This window comes from Lygodium microphyllum, chromosome 15 (assembly GCF_053477565.2).
Source record: "Lygodium microphyllum isolate KBCC chromosome 15, Lygodium_microphyllum_v1.1.10, whole genome shotgun sequence".
Lineage (NCBI taxonomy): Eukaryota > Viridiplantae > Streptophyta > Polypodiopsida > Schizaeales > Lygodiaceae > Lygodium > Lygodium microphyllum.
The window spans coordinates 76,341,823-76,347,934 of record NC_141149.1 but is presented as its reverse complement, the minus strand read 5'-3'; positions in this window follow the sequence as shown (position 1 = coordinate 76,347,934).

Genomic DNA, 6,112 nt, shown 5'->3' with positions numbered 1-6,112 from the left:
TCCCCAAATGCTTGATGAATTCTTTGGTTGCCCAATGTTGCTAAAATAATCTTCAATCCTTGTGCATTTAATTCTTGGAAGTAATCTTCAGGCTTCAAAAGCTTAAGATTAAAGCATTAAACATGTTTCCCCCAATTTTGGACTCCATAGAAGCTCTTGAGCTTCAATCCTTGGCCATTCATGCTCAATCCTTGTAATACCTTTAAGAATCTTTACTGAAATGAATCCCTAGGCTGAAATGATGAAGAATCTTCAAGAAATTGAAGAGAAATGGAAGCTTGAGCTAAAGCTTTCACAATTGTCCATAGCTAGGGTTTCTAAAAAATGGGAGAAGAGGAGAATGCCAACTTTGCCAACAAATTTTTGAAGCTTTTGCATGCCAAAAACTAGTAATAACTAAACCTTAAACCAAGTGATGATCAATAATAGGAGGAATCAGAGAACATCTTGAAAATTGTGCCACAATTATTGGGGCTATTTACAGTAGCCAACAGTCTAGCTATGGTGCAATTTGGTACTCCTCCTATTGAGAATGAAGGATGGAAGAAGATTCAAGCATGAAATGATTGGGAAACTTTATGATCTGGGAGGTAGAAGGAGATCTCTGCTGGAAACTCCATGGAACCTTGACAATAGCTCGAGGAAAGGGGAAAGAGAAACCTCCCTTGAAAAGTAACCATAGTTTGTTTCCCTTCCAAGTCCGGTTAACTCCTATTTGACCATGTTACCTTCAAAATTGCATGAAAATTTGATGAGATGACTTGCTATTTTATTCTTCCACCACTATATCTATCCCAAAGATCTCCAAATATAGTCTTCTTCCAACTGTAGATATCTTTCATTGTCCATGTCTTGTACTTGTAGTACTTGTCTAAAATTGGTTTTTATGATGAAAAATTGGATTGAATATGAAGAAAAGAGAAGCAAATTGGGCCAAAGACCAATGCTCCAACACCACTTGTCAAGGAGTAGATTGGAGAGAGAAAAAGGAGAGAGAAAACTACAGAAGTGAGAGGAGTATAGAGAGAGAGAAAGAGAGTGATGAGGAGAGAGAAAGATTAGAAATGGAGAGAGAGAGAGAAGGAAAGAGGTGAGAAGCCATAGAAGTTGTGAGCAAGGTAATGAGGAAAGTGACAATAATATATTAATGATTCAAAAAGATGTGAAAAATTACATGTCTCTTCCTTTTATACATATGTCAGTGTGACATGGTATTACTATTATTTCTACTCTAAACATATCTTCTTCCCTGCTTCTTACACTTCTATACTTAAATTAAAAAGCACACCCTTACACCCTAATTATACCCTAGGGATCTAGTCACATGCAAGGCCTTATCCCACTAAGCTCACATAACATTCATGCGCATTGACCTTTATGCACACCATTAATGGCACAATGACATCACACTTAGCATACACCATTAGACCTTGTTAGGTATTAGGGATAGAGTTACATTTTTACTAGGATGGTATACACAATGTTTCTCTAAGCTCCATCAAATATTGTTTGATTGTTGCAATGATCTCTTCATGTGTCTTACACATGCAATGTTTGCTAGGATGGCACACATAATATTTCTCTAAGCTCCATCAAATATTGTTTGATTGTTAGGCATTAGGGATAGAGGCACATTTTTGCTAGGATGGCACACACAATGTTTCTCTAAGCTCCATCAAATATTGTTTGATTTTTAGGCATTAGGAATAGAGTCACATTTTTGCTAGGATGGCACACACAATGTTTCTCTAAGCTCCATCAAATATTGTTGGATTGCTACAATGATCTCTTCATGTGTCTTACACATGCACAAGGTTCATGCATCAGGGAAAGAAGGATGCTATTAGGCAAAGTATTAGAGTGTCTTTTACTCAAATGAAGGGTTTGCTATATATGAGAGTATTAGAGGCTCAAGATCTAAGTTTTGAAACTTTTTAAGTACTTTAGACCTTAAGAAGGATCCCTCAAGGGCACACACTATAGCATAGATTGTAGAGGACCTCATGTGACCCATGATGGAGGCCTTTTCTAGCAAGTTTCAAAGATTTGTAATGCTTAACACCACATGGATACACCAAAACCCCTCAATCTCCAATGTTGGAGACCCTTTCCACTAGCATTGATTTTTGGACTTCTAATAACAAAACTATCAAAGAAGCAAAACACATGTAGTGCAATACTTCATGCCACAAAGGGAACAATGTCATCTCAATAAGAAAATGTGAAGGAGAGGATGAAGTAGGATACAACCTCCCAAGATTGGAGTGTGTAAGAACTGCAATTAGCATACTAGACATGTAAGTCCCTTCTACCCTATAAAGAAAGAATCACCACAAATGGATAAGGTAGATCCAAGGTGCTCCAATAAAAAAAAAGTATAAACATATATCGAGATTGATCTTAACATCAAGCAACAATAGCACTCTAATTGGAAAAATAGGAACTAACATTGTAGTCCAAAAAATTAAGGCTACCAACAATGATATCGATGATGAATAGCTTATACAGTCAATTATCTCAGGGTCAAACTAGTAGTGAAAGAAAAACATGTCATAAGTACTATTGATAACAAAGGAGCATACTACAATCTCCTAATCCATGATGCATGAACTATGATCAAACAATTGGAACTTGTAGGATTGAGATCGGGAAACTAGAGCTTATACTACCATAGAGTTGAAATTTGTTGTTGAGAACCTTCAGCAATAGAACAACCAATTCTTAACCAAAATTGAAAGAGAAAAATTTAAACAAGAGAAGGGAAATAGAGAAAGCATGCATGACACAAGATTGCATACAATATGCCTCCATGAATGGTTGAGCACCTCTCCCATGCATGTATTTATAATATTAGAATAAGATTTTGTACCCAAAACATATTGAAAGCACCCTTTTTGTGTTTCTTGCTTTTCCTCACTTTGCATGACTTGGTTTTGTTCAAATAAATGAAAACACACTCTATTCTAATAGTTATATAAAAATATTATTTTTTCTCTAATAAATATATAAAAATAAATGTATTGTGCACGTGCACATGTGGAGTTCTTGCACTAATAAGGGCATACAAAATATAATGCTTCTAATAATATATTTCTATAATATAGAGCGCATAAATTCCATACATTAAATTGTACACTCCAAAATAATAAATTTTCTTAACTTCATCTAATTGTCTACTCACCACAACATAAAACACATTACTATCCTTCCAACTATCTACCAAGCATAATGCGATCAGTATCATACGTGTAGCTCTTGCGATAAGTCACTGATCTTGCGGCAAATAAACAAAATCAACAATAAATTCTTGTAAAATATCATGATAAAAATAATTCTATAATTATGATAAAACACCATGACTAATATATTTTCATAACATTTCTTAGGGAAGTTATTGAATGGCATAAGTAGCTATTAAAACCTAGGATATTTGAATCAACCCACTTTGCCAACATGACAAAGTGAAGTACGAATCCTAGTTCATGATGCAACCAAATGATTATAAATACTCTAGTAAATGTGACATCAAACTCTTCAATATACATGTTACTTAATGTATCTATAAATGTTTCTTTACACATGGTTTTAGAAATTCTATGAGGACTCTATAGAAATGTCCAATTTAATGGGGTGATGAATGCTCTATTATACATGTTTTTAAACATGTCGATTTTTTTGTTTCTTCAACTTTCCCAAACTATGACTTCTTTTCTTTTCCCCTTTTTTCATTCTAGAACAAAACGTACTCCTGTGCGTGGACTACTAGGCACATAAACTTTCATGCAAGTGAATGAAACAACACTCTAGTTGAAGAAACAAGTCAAGCTTTGTGTGGTTCTATACTATTCTAGCACATCTTCATTGTGGCTTGGAAATCTATATTCTCTGAGGTAAGAAATTATATCTCTTGATTTAAGGGTTATCTTATCAACTAATATTTGGCACCTACCATTGGGTTAAAAGACAATTGTCTCCATTTGGTAACTGAAAGAAAAATACAAGGGTGGCCAACCACATATAGGTGTTGCCTACTACGGAAAATTTGCACTATAAAACTCCATGGATTTTAGAAGGAATACTACCTACTAAGGCGAACATGTGCCGATGGGATATTTAATGTGTTGAGTATCAAGCTCAGTGGTATTGTCACCAACTCTACTTAGTACAATTGTAGCTAGCTATTACTAATTAAGTGTGGCATAATAATGAGTTAACTCCTTTGCTCGCCACGTCAACTCCTTTTCCCTCACCTACGTTGACTCCCAGTTCATCTCCCTCTCCCTCCACCATGTTGTGGCGTTGATAGGGGGGCGACGTAAAAAATTTTCGTTTGATTCGTTAAAAAGGGGGGTCCTCATAACGACAAGGGGACATTACAGCTTCATAATGCATGTGTAATGCTTTGATAATGCTATTTTGGTGCTTGAATAGTATGGCAATGCTTTGAGATGTTATTTGGCTTGGATAGAGCTCAACTAGCTCTATTTTGAAGAGGTTCATTCATGTAATTATAGTTTGGACAGCAAGCATATAACAATGAGCTATATGCTTTGAATGCCTTGTATGCCTACATGGTATTTTGGCTATGTTACATGTCTACATTGATGTCTAGGATCATATATGGTTATGACATGTTTTGGCACTGGATTTGAGCTACATTTGATGTGCTTGGGCCTTGGTCAATTGCTTTAAGCTTCCATGCTTACTCACTTACAGATATTGAAGCTTCATTAGACACTTATGTTGTTGGATGTATTTGTGATGTGCTTGGGCTTCCAGAATGCTTTGATGTATATATCTTTAGCTTTGCTTACTCCTTTTGCATTTAGAATTCACTTCCAGTGGAAGATGCTTGTACTTACTTGGCAAAGCTTAGTTCTTTAAGATAGTGGGACTCTTGGCTCATGTATATGCTCTCTTGTATACTATTGGATGTAGTTACCTCATTTGTGGATTGATTTGATTCTGTATGCTTTGGACACTAACACTTATCTTTGTTAACAATTTGTTATCAATGTGGTAGTTGATGATGATAATGTTGTGCGTGCATGTTTAGATAGACTTGGATATGAATACAAGAACTTTAGGTTATCTATGAATACAAGGGATGCCTCATTTTGCAGACTTGATTTCTATGCTAATACATGAGAAGAAAAACCTTGGCTTAGATTTCTCTTCTTCTCAAATAAAAAACAAGTCTAAAAATGTGCTTTACTCTACTAGCATAGGTAGAGGTCATGGTAGAGGCCAAGGTGGTAGTTGTGGTCAAGGTTATGATGCACAATAAAATAGATAAGGATAGTCCCAAGGAAGGGGGTGTCAAGGTTATGATACACAATAAAATAGAGAAGGATAGTCCCAAGGAAGGGGGAGCCAAAGAGAACAAGTTATGGATTCTAATAGTAGGCGGCATAATTTTGATGATAACAAAGAGTACTGACATTGTGGTCAGAAAGGCTATATTTCAAAAAGTTACTTCAAAAAGAAGGTTGAAATTAGAAATGGAAAAAAACAACAAGGTAACTATGCATCTAGTAGTAGAAACAATGATGATAGAAGTGAACAATTATTTGTTATGTAGCACTTTATGAATACTATGACTACTGATGGTTTATCAAAGAATGAGGTGCCTCTAATCACACTTCTCATAAAAAGTGGTTTAGAGAGATGTATAGTCCACAGTCTTTAAGCTATGTGGAAATAGGGGATGATATAGCTCACTCTATTACTTAGGTTGGAAATGTTCCTTTAAGTGTGCCTGATGGAAAAAATAAGTACTTGGCTAATGTGCTGCATGTACCAAATATTATAAAAGACTTGGTTTCTATTGGTTAGATGGTAGAATAGGGATTGTAGGTTTGGTTCACATCTGATGATAGTTATATAGAAGATCTAAAAAAGGGTATGGATTGATTGCAAAAGGGACAAGAGCAATCCTAACGGGATGAGACACTGATCGAGAAGGAAGAGTGACAAAGAGAAATCCTGACTGGACGAGACACTAATAGAGAAGGATGAGACTATTCCACAAGACGAAGAGACATCATTCCATTCAACCCAAGGAATGGGATACACTGAAGGTCTCTCATCCTCTTCTACTCTAATTCGAGAA